The sequence below is a fragment of the Myotis daubentonii genome, chromosome 1 (assembly GCF_963259705.1).
Source record: "Myotis daubentonii chromosome 1, mMyoDau2.1, whole genome shotgun sequence".
Classification (NCBI taxonomy): domain Eukaryota; kingdom Metazoa; phylum Chordata; class Mammalia; order Chiroptera; family Vespertilionidae; genus Myotis; species Myotis daubentonii.
In genome coordinates, this window is record NC_081840.1 from 9564454 (window position 1) to 9586672 (window position 22219).

The 22219-nt window shown below is 50.8% G+C and overlaps 1 protein-coding gene across 1 annotated transcript in view; it reads right to left on the bottom strand.

Annotated features, from left to right (window-relative positions):
• DGLUCY (D-glutamate cyclase) overlaps positions 1-19525 on the bottom strand; it is a 69666-nt gene extending 50141 nt beyond the window's left edge. The window contains exon 1 of the mRNA XM_059688118.1: positions 19310-19525. The gene's annotated coding sequence lies outside the window, so the exon portion shown is untranslated. The remainder of the gene's footprint in view (positions 1-19309) is intronic.
• Between the last annotated feature and the right edge of the window lie 2694 nt (positions 19526-22219).

Genomic DNA, 22219 nt, shown 5'->3' on the forward strand with positions numbered 1-22219 from the left:
AAGGCAGGAATCCATGGCGAGGGATGGACACCTTGGTGACCCAAAGCAGGGGGTCAGAGCCCAAGTGGTGAGGAGGGCATCCATCCCCAGAGAGGGTGGTCTGGCCTGTGGTGTCACAGCCTGATCAGGGTAAGGAGGGGTTCTTCAGAGGGTCGGGAACGGCACCTGGCATGTGATATCGAAGGGTAAGGACTATGTGTGTGTGTGTGTGCGCGTGCCCACGCACTCTGGGAAACAGTATCCTTTAGCTCTGCCTGGGGGCAGCAGCATTTCATGAGTAATGTGCACATCCAGCGCATATCTTGGCTTCTAGATACCATTTTCCATTCAAATGAACTGAGACTCCTTGGAGAAATGGTTGATTCCACAGCTTGGGCAAGGAAGTCAGAAAGCGAGCCTGGAACATCTTATCGGGTCAGAAAGTGGCAGCATGCTCCAAGAAGGAGGAGGCCACATAGAGAGGATCCAGACTGAAGGGGCTCTCACTGGTCAAACTGGGGACGTATGAGCTTCAAAATAAATAATGGTGGGACTGAGTATAATTCACAAACTAATATAGAAATCTATACATCCATATGGATATAAAAAAATAAAGTTAATGAGGAGTGGGATATTTACATAGCCTCAAAGTACCTCCCTGTAAAAAGCCTTTTAATTACAGAGAGGAAAAGACTAACTTTATCTTAGAGAAACCTGGTAGGTACCACCTTAATCATGTGCCCGAAGTGACCATCATTAGGATAGGAATAAATTGAAACGATGAGATCCTTGGTAGGGGGGAAGAAGGAGGCCAGCTCACTGCCATTCAAAGCGACATGCCTGCCATAGATGCATAACCTGCATCTGATCATGAGGAAGCATCAGACAAATCTTAACCAAGGGACGGTCTACAGCACCTGTCATCTTCGAAAGTGTCAAGGTCACGTTAAGTCAAGGAAAGATGGAGGAGCTGTTCTTCCAGGCTGAAGGAGAGTAAACAAACACAATGAAATGCAAGAGTGATTCTGAACTGGATTCTTGGGAGAAAAAGGACACTATTGTGATCACTGGTGAAACTTGAAGGGAGTCTGAGGATTCGATGGTAGCAATGAACCTGTGTTAGCTTCCTGGATTTGACAGCTGTGTTGTGGGTAGGAGGGAAAAATGCAGGAAAGTATGGGAGGAGGATGGGGACACCAGCAAAACGTACTCTCAGAGAGTTCAAGAAAAAAGAAGTTGCAACTTTCCTGTCACTTTGTGATTGCTTCAAAATTTAAAAATGATAAGAAATAAGTTATGGAAAAATTAAACAGAAAAAAATGAAATGTGGTATATACATATCATGGAATAGTATTTAGCCTTTAAAAGGAAGGAAATCCTGACACATGCTATAGCACGGATGAACCTTGGAGACATCATGCTAAGTGAAATAAGCCAGTCACAAAAGGACAAACACTGTATGATCCCACTTATAGGAAACTAGAGGCCCCGTGCATGAAACTAGAGGCCTGGTGCACGAAATTAGTGCAGGTCCTTCAGCTGGGCCTGCACTCTCTCCAATCCAGGATCCCTCTCACAACCTGGGACCATTGGCTCCTAACCGCTCACCTGCCTGCCTGCCTGCCTGATGCCCCTAACTGCTCCCCTGCTGGCCTGATCACCCCTATCCACTCTGCTTGGCTGCCTGATCATCCCTAACTGCCTCTGCCTCAGCTCCCGCCACTGTGGCTGATAGCCCCCGGTCTATCTGGTCTAATTAGCATATTACCCTTTTATTAGTATAGCTGCCTGGAATGGTCAAATTCACAGAGACAGGAAATGGAGCAGTGGTTGCCCAGGGCTGGGGACAGGAGAGTGTGGGGAATTGGTGTGTCATGGGGACGGATTTTAAGTTTGGGATGATGAAAAAGTTCTGGAGACGGATAGTGAGGATGGTCTCATGACGATGTGCGTGTACTCGCTGCCACTGACCTGTGTGCTGAAAACTGGATAAGATGGTGAATTTTATGTTATATATAGTTTACCATCATAAAAAAATAAAATCTAGATTAAAATATCAAACTGCGAGGGTTAAGGTATATTCACATTAACAGTTTAGTTTCAACACCAGGGTTGGCGTGAATCTTGAATTACATATAAAATGTTCTCTGACTCAGGCTCCTGTCCTAACTCCATGGCAAAGCAGGGTTTTTGTACGTGTGCTTCACATGGCCAAGCAGTGACTTGATCGCTCTGTGAAACTTGGGGAAAACTCTTTCTGCCAAACATGACTGTGAATGTCCATTCTTAGAGAGTCGTGGACTATTTGAGAGCCTCGATCTTCAAAGCGAACCTGCTTTCGGTTGCTCAGTGCAATACAGCAATCCAACCCAGTGGCTGGCAAAACTCCAAGGTATGCGCTGTCAGGGGCCGCAAAGGCCAGCCCATCTGTTTCATCGTTGGCTGGGCCTGCACGTTTGCTTATTTATTTCAGAGGCTCTGCAATGCCCTGCCAGACCAAACCCCTTCACTGTGAGATGTAACACATGGACCCAGATATCAGGCAAGGGAATGATGCTACTAACAGTAAACGCCAAGCCACACGGTTCCCTGGGGAGGAACCAGGCAGTTGCTTAAATGTCTAGCTACCCTTCCACTGCAAGCTTCACCAACGGCATGACCCACAAGCCTACTTCAAGGTCACTGTGAGCATCGCTCCCTGGTGGGAGGAGCTGGGGGCTCCATGGACTTCCCTTCCGGGAAAGGGCTTGCCTAGCGGTGGTGACCTCACACACGGCCTGCGTGCACAGAAGGTACGTGAACTGGACGGCAAAGCGTCTCTTCGTGCCAAATGCCAGACAGACGCTTCTCCAGTGCCTTCCCGTTGGATGATTTTCATAATCTGTAACTTCTTGGGCAGCAGTTTATGAGTTGATGGTGGTAGTAACTATTAAAGTTTCTTAAAAATTCCTTTGTTGGGGGTATGTGTGTTCTGTTTTCAGCCTGTGCTTTAATGGAGAGTAAAATTAATCTCAATGGTCAGTTCTTAGAATTATTGGTCTCAGAGACATACTTTAGTTCAAAAGCATACTTGCTTTCCCCAAAAGCAGGGGTCCTCAAACTACGGCCCGCAGGCCACATGCAAATACAAATACTGTATTTGTTCCCGTTTTGTTTTTTTTACTTCAAAATAAGATATGTGCAGTGTGCATAGGAATTTGTTCATAGGTTTTTTTTAAACTATAGTCTGGCCCTCCAACGGTCTGAGGGACAGTGAACTGGCCCCCCCCCCGTTTGAAAAGTTTGAGGACCCCTGCCCTAGCGCAAGCACGTTGAACTTGCGGCCAGCGGGCCGCAGCCTTGCCCTAAAGGAAGTATGCCATCTGGCAGCATAAATGTATAGAAATGAATATATCTAATAGAGCCCCATACGGACAGAAGTGGATATTAGGGGCAGAGTTACTAACACATGGTCTTTAAACTTAATCCTCCTGCCGGGAGCCGGTCCATCCTTGCTGTTTCAAGGGACCTGGCATATATGGCATACGGTTCTTAATATGTTTGCTCACCTTCTTGGCGCTGTGTTTTAACCAAAGTCACCTCTCCGAGAAAGGTTGAATCCCCAGGTAGGGATTTTCCCCTGAAGTTAGGGAGGGAATAAAACCCCTCAACTAAGTGCCAGGCGGGTAATTAATCCCTTTAACTACGAACAATCATGCTTAAACTACATAATCTTTTCTCCCTGGAATGGAGATAAGAAACGCCCTAACCTTTGTAATAGAGATTGATAGGATTGAATCAACTGGTATAAATACAGTTGTAACAAGACAGAAACACTCAGAACTCAGGAGACAGAAATCAGAAGACAGAACCTACACGGAGCCTAGAGACAGAAGAACTTTGCTGGCGAGAGCATGCCAGAGGATCCTGGACCGGGACTGGCCTCGGAGCCTAGAGACAGAGCCTAGCGGGAGAACATGGCAAGGGATCCTGGACTGAACCTGACTACAGAGATTGGCAGGAGAACCTGACTGGAACCTGGACACTGAACCTGACTGGAGAGCCTGGACAGAACCTGGCTGGAGAACCTAGCGAGGGAACATGGCTACAGAACCTCGCTGGAGATCCGAAACAGAACCTCTCTGGAGATCCGGGCTGGAGATCCTGGCTAGGCTGCTGATCAACTGAACGCTGTCTCCGTGACATTCCTTCTTCGCCGACTCCGTCCACACCTTTGGGGAACCCCTGGACCCGCTGGGGTTGGACCCCGGCATATGGCGCCCGAACAGGGACCCCTAGGTAAGCGCCCCGCACTCGGGACGGATCGGACTCCACCGTAGGAAGAAGGTGGATAGTCTTCGCCGACTCCGTCCACACCTTTGGGAACCCCTGGAACAGGATTCCCCTAGGTAAGCCCCCCACCCCCATTGAGAACCCCCACACTCGGGACGGATCAGACTCCACCGTAGGAAGAGGGTGGATAGTCTTCGCCGAATCCGTCCACACCTTTGGGAACCCCTGGAACAGGATTCCCTTAGGTAAGCCCCCCCCCCCCCCATTGAGAACCCCACACTCGGGACGGATAGGACTCCACCAGGGTGCTACAGACCTCCCTATAGAGGATAAGTAGGGTAAGAAGGTGGATAGTACAGAACTTAGATTGAGAAGATGTGCCATACTGAGTCCAAAGAAAGAAGACTCTATTGATCTTTAGATTAAGAAGATGTGCCATACTGAGTCTAAAGAAAAAAGACTCCGTATTGATCTTTTAACATATATGCTTATTAGCAGAGGAATTAAGGTTACTCCCAGTCAGACAGAACATTTTATACAAGAAATACGTCCATGCTTTTCTGAGGAAGGAAAGGTGCCGGAAAGGTAAATGTAGAGGCATGGGAGAAGGTAGGCCCAAGGAGCCTTATCCTTAACCCCACTGCAGCCTTTCCACCCCGGGAAAGTGCAGGATTGGCAAGCTCTCCCTGAGGTGATAGATCAGGACTCAGGTAATAGCAGAAAGCGCCAATCCTACTCTTAAAATGGATACAAGAGAGCGTTTCAGGTTTTTCTTTTTAATGCTTGCTTTTAAAAAATAAAAAAGGGGGAATTTGCCGGGAGCCGGTCCATCCTTGCTGTTTCAAGGGACCTGGCATATATGGCATACGGTTCTTAATATGTTTGCTCACCTTCTTGGCGCTGTGTTTTAACCAAAGTCACCTCTCCGAGAAAGGTTGAATCCCCAGGTAGGGATTTTCCCCTGAAGTTAGGGAGGGAATAAAACCCCTCAACTAAGTGCCAGGCGGGTAATTAATCCCTTTAACTACGAACAATCATGCTTAAACTACATAATCTTTTCTCCCTGGAATGGAGATAAGAAACGCCCTAACCTTTGTAATAGAGATTGATAGGATTGAATCAACTGGTATAAATACAGTTGTAACAAGACAGAAACACTCAGAACTCAGGAGACAGAAATCAGAAGACAGAACCTACACGGAGCCTAGAGACAGAAGAACTTCGCTGGCGAGAGCATGCCAGAGGATCCTGGACCGGGACTGGCCTCGGAGCCTAGAGACAGAGCCTAGCGGGAGAACATGGCAAGGGATCCTGGACTGAACCTGACTACAGAGATTGGCAGGAGAACCTGACTGGAACCTGGACACTGAACCTGACTGGAGAGCCTGGACAGAACCTGGCTGGAGAACCTAGCGAGGGAACATGGCTACAGAACCTCGCTGGAGATCCGAAACAGAACCTCTCTGGAGATCCGGGCTGGAGATCCTGGCTAGGCTGCTGATCAACTGAACGCTGTCTCCGTGACATTCCTTCTTCGCCGACTCCGTCCACACCTTTGGGGAACCCCTGGACCCGCTGGGGTTGGACCCCGGCATCCTCCCACGCTAGGCCTAAGGTTTAAAGGGTGTATGTATATAGGGGTTGCATTTCAGAAGATGTAATTGGCCTACATCCAAATAAAAACGAACTAAGCTTGACCAGCTTCATTTATATACATCTATCAACAGTTATGCAGAGATGGTTATGGAAATACTACGGATGGCTTGAGGAGTTGTTTTAAGGGTCTCTCGGTCCATGAAAACTGCATTCGGAAATAGCTGAGCTAGGCCTGAGTCTACTGCCCGAGGTCTCACAGACCGAAACCCACCATCTCGGGTGTGGTGAGGCCCTTCCCTGCTCTGCTTCCTGGCTGAGCTCCTCCGCGGTTTCCTTTTCCGAGTATTCCTGAAAACATTCGGGACTTGGTCCCCGCCCCAAGGCTCTGTATTACCCACTCACTGCATAAAGCCAGCGGCAGCTCCGCATCCAGGCAGGATGGGGGTCCCGGGCTCCCAATGCGGGTGATCGCTGTGCTGGGCAGAGGCCACGCGCCTTCAGGACTTCCCTGGGAGGGCTGGGGTGCCCTTGGAGGGACGCTGTGCCCTCGGGGGCCTCAGACAATCGCAGTGAGAAAGTCAGAAGCCTGGAGAGGCCATCCTAGAGTGGCCCTCTTCCCTGGTCTGGGGGTCGGGCCCTTTGGGGTCCTGCCCTCGGCAGCAGCCAGAACACAGCAGAACCCCATTCTCCCCAACACGTGTGCATTTCCATGGGAACGGCTCGGCCTATTTCTATGGCACCTATCACCATGGCACCTACTTACTTTGAGAGCACAGGCTAAAAACAGAACACAGAGAAAGGGGCACGCCACGTCCTCGCCTTCCCCTCTCCCATAGCCAGTTGTGCCTCCGGCGGCTCGGTGGACCCGAGCCACTCCCAGCTTCTGTGATGGTGTTGTAAGTGCCCTTAACACTGAAAAGGCTTTCTACTGGCATCGGCATCATCGAGGGGTAATGCGGCCCAAGGCTCCAGAAGGGGCTCCTCCCTGGGCTTGGTCAGGGCCCCTGACACGGTGACCGGGGGAGGGGAAAAGTGGGGAGCAGGGCAGAGGGACACCAACGTGCACAGATGACCCAAGAAAGGACCTGTGTTTGTTCTCTCCTGGGAGCATGTGGGACATCCTCTCCAGTCTGGATCCACAGGCCAAAGAGTCCCCCCCCCCCCTCAAAGGTTTTCCTTAAGTGATAGAGACCACCCTTCCGGTTTCTGGGGTCAGACAGTTGGAATCTGGGCTCAGCCACTTGCCAGCCAGGTGAGTCCAGCGGTCCCCCTCTCAAAGGTTACGTGCACTCATCTCTAAATGGCGGTGAGGGTGCACAGCCCACGGAACAAGCCACGTGCTGTGGCCTCAGCCTTCATGGCTGCTCCCCGGTTTCCTCATCTATACACGGGGAGAATAACCGCACCTGTCTCGAAGGAGCTTTTTGGGGTGCGAGGAAACCATGTATGCAGTGCACTGAGCTGACGCTCGAGCCGCTGGAGAGGAGGGTGTGAGGAGGAGGCCGGCGATGATGCTGGGCAGCCCTGTTTCTCCCGGGCCCTCCGTCCTGCCCTCCGTCCCGCGGGGCAGGTCCATGAGCAGCCCCCTGCCCTCAGATTTCTACACTCACCAAGCCCCTGGCTACCACACATGTAACGGAGGACAAGCTCCTGCTCCGAAGCAGCTGTCACCACGCCTAGCGCCATCGGCCAGGGGACTCGCTGTGACACCCTGGACAGTGGAATTCTCACAAACTGGAGACGGTTGCAACACAGTTGCCGGCCTGTGGATTTGAGAGCCACGCAGGCCTGCGGGCTCCAGGCTCCCTTCTCCCACCTGTGAGCTGAGTGACTCTGGACGAGTCCCCTAACTCCCCCTTCCTTCTCCATCTGGGAACCGGGGCGATGCCACCCGTCTCAGAGGGAGCTGGGGAGCATTCAAGGAGAACAGGCAGAGATGAGCTCCTGCCCAGCACGTGGCGGGCACCCAGGAACCGTGGACTCCCTTCTCTCCTCACCACCCTGAACACTTTAAAGGCGGAATAAATAGTCAATGGCCGCAGCATCAGCCTTCATAATAGAAGGAAACATAACAGAAGGAAACTGGCCCCTTTCCGGCATTTGCTGGCGGTGCTGGTAGACGCACCAGTCAAACTCCCAGGCACACTGCAGGCCCAGGGCTGGCACGGCCCGCCCCCCCCCCCCCTGTGCCCCCACTGCCCTCCCACAAGCCACTTCTCACAGCACCCTCTCAGGGATGCTCTGCCGGCCCAAGGAGCGGTGGGCTCGCTCTCAGACACAGCCTGCTCATTCCTTTCTATTGCAGAGCAGCCATGTCCCCGTGGTGAGCACAGTGGCAGTCTCCCTGCCAAATCGCACCCCCCAAGAGCGCCCCCTTTCCATGTGGGGCTCCAGTGTTTCTACAGATCTGGGTGTGGAACCTGCAACCTAAGCTGAGCCGATCCCAGAATTCTACCCCCGTGTGCGGGATTGCTCCATGCGGCCTGGGACGGTTTGGTCAGAAGGAGGCTCAGGACTCGTCCTAAGAAGGGGGGTGAGGGGGGCAGAGGCCTTCAGGGCTGCAGCTGCAAGGGCTGGACTGCTCGGGCCATTCCACCATCATGAGCAGAGCAAACTGGCGCCCGAAGAGCTCCAACCCACAGCATGGGGGCCATGACGGTGCCCCCTAGACCCAGGGCATCTCACGCGTCCTCCTCGGGACATCCTTAGGTCCGTGAGTCAGGGAACCCCGTTTATAATCTCGTTTTTTAAAATGGTTCGTTTTATTTACGTTACTCTTGGAGTCCCGGGTGAGTGGCCTTCTGCCAAGGCCCGTGAGGGGCAACTGGGGCTGGGGTGTCTGTGACGTTAGGATAAAGGAGAACCCCCTGGAACGCTCCTTCCTCTCTAATCTCGGGCCCTCGCCACAGGCAGAGCGTCATTTCCAAGTCCGGTCTCGAAGCAAGCCCACCTCGTTCAGTGCCCACGGTCACAGAGTCCGCTAGCAACCGCGGATGGACGCAAAGTTTTCTAACCAGTTCGAAGTACAGTACTTTCCACTACACACCTCTGATGCATCGACAAGACCAGCAACCCCATGAACTTCACCAGGACTCAGCGTCTGATTCTCAACCACCGGCAGCCAGGAGGAGGCAGCAGGAAACAGCAGCGTCTCACCCAGCAGCTCTTCAAATCACAACGCCCAGGTGTGTGTGTGGGGTGGGGGGGGTTGTTTGCACTAAATGTGGTGGGTGCAGCAGTGGCAGCTCGGGTCGCCAGTGGGTGTGGCTGTCTACTGACTCTCGGTCTGACTCATAGCTGATTAACTTGAGGAAATCACACGCGCATCACCCTCTGCCACTGTGTACGGCAAAGGGTGGACACGTGCGCACGCCTCACAAGAAAGGCCTTGGGGATCCGTAGTGTCTCCATTTTTCCGATGAGGACACTGAGGCCCCCAAAGGATGCAAAGTCACTTTCTCCAAAGCTGTGGCACGTTTCGTAGTTGGCGAGCACAGGACGGGAAATGAGGCTATGAATTGTTTTCGTTTCTTTCTCTAGAGAGGCAATGCTTTCAATTCCCCCGTTGGATTATAATTTTCTTGAGTCCAAGTCTATTTTTTCTTTCCTATTTCGACCGTCCATTATAGTCACTTAAGAAGTGTTTGTTCCCAAACTGTCAGCGGAATCTCCTGCAGCCAGGAACGCCCAGCTCGGCCCGACAATGCCCGGAGGTCTGCTGAGTGCTTTTCGAAAGTACCAGGCACTGGGCTGAGTGCTCGACATATATAATCTCGTTTTTTAAAGTGGTTCATTGTATTTACGTTATTCTTGGAGCCCCGGGTGAGTGGCCTTCTGCCAAGGCCTGTGAGGGGAATGGTTTGGGCTGGAAGTCGAGGGTCTGTTCTGAGGAACAGACACAGAGGCAGTGGCCCGAGAGAGTGGCAAGTGGCACACGACTACATGGAAGGGGCAAGGACTCTGGGTTTGATTCTAGGCTCTGGGTGGTCTTACTAGCTGGGTGGTCTTACTAGCTGGGTGGTCTTACTACCTGGGTGGTCTTGCACAGGTTACTTGTGTATTTGTGCCTCTGTTTTCTCATTCATTCAATGAAGACATAACCCCAACAGCTCTCTGGGAGATGAAATCCTATCAGTCACACACCTAGCACAACACGGGGCACAGTTTTGGTTTTCTCCACTCTATTTCTTCTCTGCTGGGCACCACCTCATCGCTGGCCCTCGTGGGCATGAGGGCACCAGCCCCTGCTCCGTGGATTACGGCCAACCCTACCCAGGAGCCAAAGAGAGGTACAAAAGCTCGAGAAAACATGGGCTGCCAGGTGGTGGTGGTGGTGGGGGGGGGTTAGTTTCCACCCGATTCCTTGCCAAGCATAGATTAGCCGCTGGAAAGCAGAGTGAGCCAAGGAATGGCTGTAGCCCGGGCTGCTTTGTTTCATTACAGATTCATTGTGTTTAGATGATAACAAGTCTTTTTCCTTTTGTCTCTGCCTATGGGGCCGTAAACAGTTCCAGATCTGAGAGCCTGAGCACCACGTCTGAGTGACTTACTAAGAGAGGAAAGGGGGTTTGCCAGGAGGACCCCGTTGAGGTTAAGATGCGATGCTGTCCCTCTGGACAGCCGGGCATCCCTGAGAGGTGAGCGCTCTCACCCAGCCGGGGACACTTGCTCGGAGCCCCTCTCGGGACAGGGGAAAGTGACGCCGCCCCAGGTGAATCTGACGGAGCTGCACATTCCTGGGGCTTAGGAGGGGTCTTCACATTTTACCACCTCCTCTAATCCCCTCTTTCCTTACAGAAGGCTGCAGGCCCAGCATTTTCTTTCACCCAGAATGAGGCTGCAGGTGCTGCACATTACATCCTTCTCATGCGAGCAGTTTCGCTTCTGCTTATGGGAGGCGGTGTTCTCAAAGTGCAGTGCTCCAGAACCCCCGCTGTGGCGAGCCCGCACGGCCATGGCTTACTCAGCCCCAGGGCGCCTTATGTGCCGTGTCAGCTCAGCCAGGTTCATGGGCCCTGAGACGGGGCGGTGAAAGACTTAGAGAAGACAGGCAAGAGAAGAAAGCTGGGTCTGGGTGGGATGCTGTCCTCTCTGATGCAGAGCTAGCAACAGCGCCAAGGACCTCAAGCCGTGTCTTTATTTTATAGCCAGATTCCACGAGGCAAAGTAAGGGCATGGTCAAGATGTTTACAGCATTCTCATGGGTTTGGATCCTACTCAATTATATGCACCTGAACTCTATCAAGCCCACATCACTCAGACACGTGGAGCCATGTGTTCGGACCATAGGTTCAAGCTTACAACTACAGCTGTTGGCTATAATTGTGCTGGGAGGGCTCTGCCCTCCAAGCTGGGACTTGCACGTGGCCATGAGAGAACTGTGCCCTCTCATTAGTCCGAGGCTTGAACCTGTCCAAACACTGTAGCCGCTCTCCACACCCCGCAGCGGAACCCTTGTAAAAATGCAGATTCCTGGTGCCACACGATTCCCGCTGAATTAGACTCAGGGAGCCGTTAAGAACATGGGTTTGAGTCAGAGCTGGAGCTGGGAGGATGGATGAGCTACCTTTGCCCTGTGGCCGTGGGCCAGGTATTTAACCTCCATGAGCCTCAGTCTCATCACTTGTACAGAGGGAATGGCCAACAATCAAAGGAATATGGAGCTCACGTGGTTGTTACACGGATGAAATGAAATGATACATGTTTAGCCACGCTTGGCACATGGTACGTGTTCAGTACAGGATAGCTCTTCTTTTTATATAATACCAGTACTCAAACAGTCTGAGGACCCTACAGGAAATAATAAACGTGACCATCCCCACCAGGGTTAAGATTCGTGCTACAGTACTTTCCACTGCACAGGTTTTGAGGCATCGACAAGACCAGCAACCCCATGAACTCCTCCAGGACTCGACCACCGCCAAGCCAGGAGGGGGCAGCAGGAGAGAGTGGAGTCTCACCCAGCAGCTCTTCAAATCACAATGCCCAGGGGTAGGGGGCACTTGCACTAACTGAGGTGGGTGCAAGAGTGGCATCACGGGTCACTGGTGGGTATGGCTATCTGACCCTTGGTCCAACTCATAGCTTATTAACGTTAGCAAATTACACACACGTCACTATATTCTAGGAAACAACAAAACTCCATTGAGATGTAGATATTGGGAGAAGAGATTAAGCCAGGGTTGGCAAATTCTGCGCTACGAATGTGTTTTACATTTTAAAAGGGTGCTAGGAGGGAGTGGGTAGAAAAGGAGGTCTCTGTGAAGGATATGGAAGAAAAATGTCCAGCAAAGTAGGTTGGAAACCTAGAGAAGAGAGCCACGGTGAGAAGCTCAAGGTGCAGCCATGACAATGGTAGCGACATTAGGCACTAGAAGTGTCTACTGGTCCCGGACGTGGCTCTCCTTCCTGACTTCTGTCTGGGCCTGCGATCGATCGTGGGCACAGAAGCCAGCAGGGGATGGAGGACTGACAGAAGGGGCAGGCGGGCAGTGCAAAGAGCCCGTATAGATGGTTCTTTCAAGAAGCTTGGCTGTGAAGGGAGAGAGGAAGGGAAACTGAAGAGAGAAGTTAGGCGGGACCATGGCACCAAGAGCATGTTCAGGTACTGATGAATAATGCTGGTAGAGGAAAGGCTGAGGGTGTGAGTGAGAGGGAACAATGTGTGGAGGGAGGTTCCAGGGGAGATGGGAGGGCATCTGGCGCACAAGGGTGCCGGGGTCCAGCCCCAGCGGGTCCAGGGGTCCCCAAGGGCGTGGACGGAGTCGGCGAAGAAGGAATGACACGGAGACAGCGTTCAGTTGATCAGCAGCCTAGCCAGGATCTCTAGCCCGGATCTCCAGAGAGGTTCTGCTTCGGATCTCCAGAGAGGTTCTGTAGCCATGTTCCCTCGCTAAGTTCTCCAGCCAGGTTCTGTCCAGGCTCTCCAGTCAGGTTCAGTGTCCAGGTTCCAGTCAGGTTCTCCTGCCAATCTCTGTAGTCAGGTTCAGTCCAGGATCCCTTGCCATGTTCTCCTGCTAGGCTCTGTCTCTAGGCTCCGAGGCCAGTTCCTGTCCAGGATCCTCCGGCATGCTCTCTCCAGCGAAGTTCTTCTGTCTCCAGGCTCCGTGTAGGTTCTGTCTTCTGAATTCTGTCTGAAGTTCTGAGTGTTTCTGTCTTGTTACAACTGTATTTATACCAGTTGATTCAATCCTATCAATCTCTATTACAAAGGTTAGGGCGTTTCTTATCTCCATTCCAGGGAGAAAAGATTATGTAGTTTAAGCATGATTGTTCGTAGTTAAAGGGATTAATTACCCGCCTGGCACTTAGTTGAGGGGTTTTATTCCCTCCCTAACTTCAGGGGAAAATCCCTACCTGGGGAAAACAACCTTTCTCAGAGACCTTGGTTAAAACACATAGTGCCAAGAAGGTGAGCAAACATATTAAGAACAGTATGCCATATATGCCAGGTCCCTTGAAACAGCAAGCATGGACCGGCTCCCGGCAAATTCCCCCTTTTTTATTTTTTAAAAGCAGGCATTAAAAAGAAAAACCTCAAATGCTCTCTTATATCCATTTTAAGAGTAGGATTGGCGCTTTCCGCTATTACCTGAGTCCTGATCTATCATCCCAGGGAGAGCTTGCCAATCCTGCACTTTCCCGGGGTGGAAAGGCTGCAGTGGGGTTAAGGATAAGGCTCCTTGGGCCTACCTTCTCCCATGCCTCTACATTTACCTTTCCGGCACCTTTCCTTCCTCAGAAAAGCATGGACGTATTTCTTGTATAAAATGTTCCGTCTGACTGGGAGTAACCTTAATTCCTCTGCTAACAAGCATATATGTTAAAAGATCACTACGGAGTCTTTTTTCTTTAGACTCAGTATGGCACATCTTCTTAATGTAAAGATCAATACAGAGTCTTCTTTCTTTGGACTCAATATGGTACATCTTCTCAATCTAAGTTCTGTACTATCCACCTTCTTACCCTACTTATCCTCTATAGGGGGGTCTGTAGCACCCTGGTGGAGTCCTATCCGTCCCGAGTGTGGGGTTCTCAATGGGGGGGGCTTACCTAAGGGAATCCTGTTCCAGGGGTTCCCAAAGGTGTGGACGGAGTCGGCGAAGACTATCCACCCTCTTCCTACGGTGGAGTCCGATCCGTCCCGAGTGCGGGGCACTTACCTAGGGGTCCCTGTTCGGGCGCCATATGCCGGGGTCCAGCCCCAGCAGGTCCAGGGGTCCCCAAGGGCGTGGACGGAGTCGGCGAAGAAGGAATGACACGGAGACAGCGTTCAGTTGATCAGCAGCCTAGCCAGGATCTCTAGCCCGGATCTCCAGAGAGGTTCTGCTTCGGATCTCCAGAGAGGTTCTGTAGCCATGTTCCCTCGCTAAGTTCTCCAGCCAGGTTCTGTCCAGGCTCTCCAGTCAGGTTCAGTGTCCAGGTTCCAGTCAGGTTCTCCTGCCAATCTCTGTAGTCAGGTTCAGTCCAGGATCCCTTGCCATGTTCTCCTGCTAGGCTCTGTCTCTAGGCTCCGAGGCCAGTTCCTGTCCAGGATCCTCCGGCATGCTCTCTCCAGCGAAGTTCTTCTGTCTCCAGGCTCCGTGTAGGTTCTGTCTTCTGAATTCTGTCTGAAGTTCTGAGTGTTTCTGTCTTGTTACAACTGTATTTATACCAGTTGATTCAATCCTATCAATCTCTATTACAAAGGTTAGGGCGTTTCTTATCTCCATTCCAGGGAGAAAAGATTATGTAGTTTAAGCATGATTGTTCGTAGTTAAAGGGATTAATTACCCGCCTGGCACTTAGTTGAGGGGTTTTATTCCCTCCCTAACTTCAGGGGAAAATCCCTACCTGGGGAAAACAACCTTTCTCAGAGACCTTGGTTAAAACACATAGTGCCAAGAAGGTGAGCAAACATATTAAGAACAGTATGCCATATATGCCAGGTCCCTTGAAACAGCAAGCATGGACCGGCTCCCGGCACAAGGGGAAGGTCAGCTGTGGCAGGAGCACACCTCTTCCCTGGCATGGGAGGGTGGAGAAGAGGAGGAGGTACGCTGGGTGGTTGCCAAGGGAGGACCTTGAGTTTCCTGGGGCCTCAAATTTGTTCCATGTTATCCATGGAAAGGATGGATTCACTGTCAATGACAATCAGAGACAATAAAACTGATTAAAAGAAGGGCTGGGGAAAGAGGGACAGTCTTGGGGACCCAGGGCTGTCATGGGTCAGATAGACATGGCGGACTGAATAATTTCTCCAGCAGCCTGCCCCCAGGAAGGAGCAGGCTCCAGAAGTGGGGTTCAGCTGGGTGGGTCCACAAAGAAGGATAAGTGGACAAGAGTGATTAGAGAGAGATGCAGGATAGAGAGGAAGGTGCCCCCAGAGTTAACAGTAGTCAAAGGTTAGGTGTCCAGCAGAGGGGTCAAGGTCACGTCTGTATATAGACTAGATTCCCTCTGCAACAAAGAAAGTGATTGGAGGCAGGCGAGGTAATAATGGAAAGAGCAGGATTTTTAGAATCAGACAGATGTGGGTTCAAAATCATCCTTACCATTTCCCAAAATAACATTAGGTCTCTAAAATGTGAAAAATAGCCCGGCCGGTGTTGCTCCATGGTTGAGCGTCAACCTATGAACCAGGAGGTCATGGTTCAATTCCCGGTCAGGGCAAATGCCCAGGGTTGAGGGCTTGATCCCCATTAGAGGGTCAGCAGGAGGCAGCTGATCAATGATGCTCTCTCGTCATTGATGCTTCTACCTCTCCACCTCCCTCTCTGAAATCAATAAAAAAATATTTTTTAAGTGTGAAAAATACATGCTTTGAAGAACTTGTAAGAATTCGATGAAATAATTTAATATAAAGTACTCCAACTAGACATTACCATTTCCCAGGTGCCTGTCTTATTATTTAGTGCTCTAACTTCTGCTTCTAGTAGGTGCCTGGCACATAGTAGGCCTTCAACAGGTACAAATGTCCTCCTTCATCTGGTGAGGTTGGTAGTGTGGGCCCCCTTCCTGTATTCATCAAATCACCTTCTTTGGTTCTGTAACAAGCTCCCCTGAGACAACTGGTATTCCCTTCCTTGACCTGTTCAATCTCAATTATTGCCATAATGAAATGGAACATTGATCTATATTTCCTTTCACTGAGCCAGGCTGTTACTTAGTGATTTCAGGAAAGTATACATCATGGAGGTTGAACTCTCAGACCACAGAGATTCAAAGATCAAGAAGAAGAAGAAGGAGAAGGAGGAGGAGGAGGAAGAGGAAGAGGAGGAGGAAGAGGGAGAAGAAGAAAAAGAACAACGACAGAGCCCAATACCACTCTTGCTGGGAGGCTTGGGCAGTAAAGGAAGAGGCTGCCCAACCCAGTAAACAGTCTGACTGGTCTGCAGAGATAATCACATTGTCACCAGAGGTGTTCCTTTGAAACACAGAGCCAAGAGCTCAGTGTTTTGCAAAAGAAGAAATCTGAGAGAACATTAGGCATCCAGAAGACAGGCAGTAGAGCACAGGTGGGCTGAGAAACTGGCAGACTGAGAAGACAATAATAACATCAAATTCAGGTCCAAAGCACACATCTGTGGTAACACGGCACAAAGACATAAGCTGTTCCCAGTTTCTGCTCTCCCTTTCTTCCTTTTAGAAAGAGAACTCTTAAGTTGTAGTTGGGAGTATTTAGTTGGCCCAGCTAGCCATTACCATTTCCCAGACTCACTTGCAGCTAAGTGTGCCCAAGTTCTGCCAATGGCCTATGAGTGGAAGGACATGGCCAACTTCTAGATAATGTCATTTGAGAGGGGCTGTTTGCCCTCCACCTTCATCCCTGCTCTTCCTCCAGACAGAACAGAAGGTGGACGGGATGTTGAGCCAGCTTTGACTATGCAGAACAGAACACAGTAGGAATGGAGAACAACACAATGGAAGGAACCTGGGTTCCTGAATGATCCTGTGGAGTAGAGTTGTTTACTTGTCCTGACCATCTACCTCTTTTTAGCTATTAGGCGAAAGACTGCTATTCTTTTTGGGGTCTTTTGGTTACAACTTAGCTCATACCCTACCTAATATAGATATTTCCCAAAGGTACAGAGAATAATAATTTTTGTACAGATCGTGATATTTATTGAACGCTTATTCTGCTAGGCATTGTTGTAAACATTTTACATGTATTATCGCATTTAATCCACACAACACTCGCAAATGAGGGCTTTTATCCCCATTTTACAGAAAAGGAGGCACAGGGAGATTCAAGACTTTCCCTAAAGACTTGTAGCTAATGAGTGGCCTAACCAGCAGTCAGACAAGTATGCTGGAGATCAAACCCTTAGTCACTATGTTTATCAAAGCATAACTTTTTACAACTCTATGCAGTCAAAAGGACACAATTTTCCAGGGAGCTGTGCCTGAATATTAACTTGTCTTGCCATTTACTGCAGGATCAAGGCAAGGCATTTTGCTTCTCTACTAGTTGGTTTTCCCCAAGAGCGTATAAAGGGGGCCCACACTATGGACCTCACAGGACTGCTGGGATGATAAAAATGAACTCTAAGAAATGCTTTGAAAGCTGTAAGTGTGGCATAAATTAAATAGGGCCTTAAGGAAGGCTGGGGAATCCTTAAACCAAAATAACAAAACGCACTCAATTTTTTAAAAAAAAATGCAAATACCATCTAGCAATTTGGCAGGCCGCCTGGGAAGGCTGCTGAAATATGCTAAGGAGAGGGGTACGTTTGGTTTCGTGCATATGTCATCCTCATCTGAAAAAGGGAGAGATTAACTGAAATGAATTGAAAGAGAGCCTACCTGTGTTTGTGGTGTGCATGTGCATGCACACACACACAGGCTCCCAGTAGAAGAGATTGTTACGGAGAGCAGGAGTAGCAACAATCCTCAAGGCCTGTGGGAAGCAGGCAGGTGCAGAGGTTGGGGAATGCAAAATGCCTTCAGTGTGAATGGGGACCTTGGGGAACAGGAGCTCCAGCTTTCGCCACCCTGCTGCCGTGAGAGCCTGGTGTTGCCAGACCTTTCAGAATCACATGTGAAGTGATCCCATTTTCCAGGAATGCTCCAATTTACAAATAAAACATGTCAAGGGCCAGCAGTTGACCTCCCAGGATCTGGCCCTGAAGCCAGAAGTCACATTTGAGTCTTTAAGGTCCTTCATCATGATTATGCACAAGCCACAGTTGAGCTTTCTCTCAGCTCACAGCCTCCTCCCCTCGCCCGCCCCCCCCCCCTACTCCGCCCTGCCTCACCCCATGCCACCTTCCTCTTCCTTTCTACTCTTGGACCTCTCTTCCCCTTCCTTTTAGCTTGTACCCAGCTATCTGGGAGACGCAAATGAGCTTCCCTCCTCTGCCTGCCAATCAATGCCAACACTCTTCTTTCTGCCAACATCATCTCAACCTGCTACCTGCCCACCCCCCCATGCTGACTTTTGCATGTGTTCTCATGAAGTAAGGGGGACTGCAGGTAGCTCTCAATTGTCTGTAATGAAGGCGGGAGGGGAGGCACAGATACTGCTAGAGAGGAGACACCCCAAAGCCAAGTGGTTTTGCCTTTAGTGTTTGGTGGCGTACAAGTCAGAAGTACATCACTGTGGTCACTTGCGCCATGCTGGTCCTGGCCCCCAGGGGAGACGGAGACAAGCAGCACTTCGGTCTGGACCAGGGGTGGGCAAACTTTTTGACTCGAGGGCCACAATGGGTTCTCAAACTGGACCGGAGGGCCGGAACAAAAGCATGGATGGAGTGTTTGTGTGAACTAATATAAATTCAAAGTAAACATCATTACATAAAAGGGTACGGTCTTTTTTTTTTTTTTTAGTTTTATTCATTTCAAACGGGCCAGATCCGGCCCGCGGGCCTTAGTTTGCCCACGGCTGGACTCTGGACAAAGCCTTGAAGAAAATAGTCAAACTCCGCCTCCAGGTGGAGGTGATGACCTGGGTGCTGCCTCACCTCCGCCTCTTCTCTAAGGTCCCTGCGTGTGTCCTTCGGGTGCTCAGGGAACTTTGACCGGCCAATTGCCCCAGTGTCTGCGGCAGCCTGTAGTCCCTTCACCCCCACGGCCACCCGCCATGTGGGTCATTTAGCCCATCACCTCCTCGCAGCAAGCGCCTGCCCCAGAGCTGACAGGTACCTCTGACGGGGTTTCAGTTTCACTTCCTTGGCCTTCACATGACCTGGGGGCTCTCAGGGCAAAGACAGGGAGCACCAGGCCCACGCAGGAGGGAGGACAGAGGGGAGAAAGGCTTCCCACACCTGAGCTATTGTCAGTCATCGTGTGCTGAGCAGAGCCCAGACTTTTCAAAGAGAGAAACAGAGACCCGCCCGCACCCCCGCTTGGAGGATTTCAGGAAACGTTCTGCCCTGCTCATGGGCTGTGCCCTGCCAGCCCAGGGGAGGGCTCTCTGCAGACTCCGCTCCTCTGGGAGCTGGGAGGGCGGGTCTGTGCTGTGTTCCCTGCCCTCCTGACTTACAGTTTGTTTGGGACGGCTGGCCTAGGACTACACACAGTTCCTCTCTTTGTTTCCACAGCTCTGCAGAGTGCTTCTCTCAAAAAGGCATAAAGGTCCTCTTTCTTCGGCTGGCCTGCGTCCCCAGGTTGTCCTGCAGGGCCTGGTCAGCACGCCCAGGCCAGCCCCAGGGACTGTCAGAGCCTCAGCCCACAGCCTGAGCTCACGCGGGCTGTGCTTGGGGGTGTGGCCTCCGTGGCAGGCAGCCACCCCAGCTCTTAAAGCCGCAGAGCCTGGAGTGGCTGGGCGGGCCCTGCAAGCCTGCATCCCAGCCTCCCTGCAGGAGTTGGCCTGCTCTCTCTGGAGCAGGGACACGTCAGGCAAGGGCTTGGCTGGCCTCACCCCGGGGACTTTGAAAGTTCTGATGCCAGGGTTGCGGTCTGGGCACCACGTGTCTCTCTAGGCCTCAGTTTCCTGGTCGTTTAACGCCCAATAGACGATGGCTCTTATGCTTTTCAGAGGGATGCCTCCTTCGAGGGGAGAGCAGGACCTGCTTTCTGCTGCTCTGGCTCCGGCTTCAAAGCCTCAGGACTCGTCTTTTGCCCGAGGATTAAGCCCAAACACCATCCTAAGTCACTCACCAAAAGGTCCCTGCCCCAGCCTGTGGCTTTCCCTTCCCCGCCTCCTCTGACTCTCAGCACAAGTCACACACCTGAGCCCCCTGCAGGGTCCTCCCTTCAGCTGCAGCCCCTTGCATGCCCCTACCTGTGTCTGGCTCATTCTTTCTGCCCTCTGCCTCCGTCTGGCTAACTTGTTCCCTTCCCATATGACTTGGCAGAGCAGAGGTGTGGCTTCCGTTCCTGGCTCCCAAGAACAGGTGAGGTGCCCGCTGTGTGTCCTGCAGCCCACTGTGCTATCCTCCTAAAGCCCTTACCCACAGGCATCGCCTATGGAGCCTTTCTTCTCTCTGCCGGCTGCAAGCTCAGGGTGGACACGGCCTATTTTCTTACCACTGCCATTTTAATAATATTGGAATGAGTGAGTGATAAAATAAGTGGATTTAGAGCAAACAAAATAGAAACAGACTCACAGATACAGAGAGCAGACTGATGGTTGTCAGAGGGAAGTGTGTATATGTGTGTGGGGTGGGGGTTGGAGGGACTGGCTGAGAAGGGTGAAGAGATTCAGAAGTGCCGGGAGCCGGTCGTTACAGAATAGTCACACAGAGGTAAAAGTATAGCACAGGGAAAATAGTCGATAATATTGTAATATCTATGGATGGTGCCAGATGGGTGCTTGAAATATCAGAGGGAATACTTTGTAAAGTATAAAGTCTAACCATGATGCTGTATACCTGAATTTTGTACAAAATAGCATTGAATGTTGACTGCCATTCAAAAATAAAAATTAAAGAAATGAGTGGGTTTAATAGAATGAGTGAGTGAACGTTCTCTTTTACTATAGAATCAGAAACCTTATGTGGTGCAATCCTACCTGCCCAGGGTGCTGTCTCTGACCAACGGGACCCTCGGGCGTAACTCTGCTAAGGCCCATAGTGACCACAGCTAACCATCCCTCGCCTTCACCAGCCCCAGCTTGCCTACAGAGCACTGGTGTCAAGCTTTCCCAGAGTGATGGCCTATTTCTAGAGAACGAAATAAAGTGAAAGGTAGTTGTTAAACTGTTCCTGGGTCACAGAGGAGCCAGATTCCATCTATTATGTTAAATTTTATTAGAAAAGTACTGAAGATGGGAACAACCGAAGTGTCCATCAACAGATGAATGGATAAACAGATGGTATGCACAGCCAATGAAATATTATTCAGCCATGACAAGGGACGAAATTCTGATACAGGCTACAATATGGATGAACCTCTAGGACATTATGCTACATGAAATAAGCCAGCCACAAAAGGACAAATGTTACCTGATTCCACTTATATAATACTAGAGGCCCAGTGCATGAAATTCTTGCACTTGAGGGGGGTCCCTCAGCCCGGCCTGTGCCCTCTCACAGTCCAGGACCCCTCGGGGGATGTCTGACTGACGGCTTAGGCCCACTCCCCGCACCGTCAGTCGGACATCCTTAACGCTGCCGTGGAGGCGGGAGAGGCTCCCGCCACTGCCACTGTGCTTGCCAGCCGTGAGCCTGGCTTCTGTTTGAGTGGCACTTCCCCTATGGGAGCACACTGACCACCAGGGGGCAGCTCCTGCATTGAGCGTCTGCCCCCTGGTGGTCAGTGCACGTCATAGCGACCAGTTGTTCCGCCTTTAGGTTAATTTGCATATTATCCTTTTATTATATAGGATACCTGGAATAGACAAAGTCATAGACACAGAAAGTAGGATAGAGATAACAGGGGCTGGAGGAGAGGAGGATAGGGAGTTACTGCTTAATGTGTATAAACTCCTGTTTGGGCCCTAGCCAGTTTGGCTCAGTGTATAGAGCATCGGCCTTCAGACTGAAGGGTCGCAGGTTCAATTCCGGTCAAGGGGACAGCCCGGTTGCGGGCTCGATCCTCAGTAAGGGGTGGGCAGGAGGCAGCAGATCAATGATTCTCATCATTGATGTTTCTATCACTTTCTCCTTCTCCCTTCCTCTCCGAAGTCAATAAAAATATATTTAAAAAAATAAATAAATAAACTTCTGCTTGGGGTAATAAAAAGCTCTGCAAATGGATCGTGGTGAGGGTTGTCTAACATTATGAATGTATCGAATGCTACTGAATCTCACACTTAAAAATGATTAAAATGGTTAATTTTCATGTCATGCATATTTTACCATGAAAAACACACACACCACTTTATTAGAAACCCGTGGCAACACCCTAACCTGCACCCTCGGGGAATGACTGCTTATTTCGGGGCCTGAAATGCTCCTGGACCTGGCCGTTCCTTTCTGGTTTCTGGAGGCCTGAGGCTGAAATGCAGAGC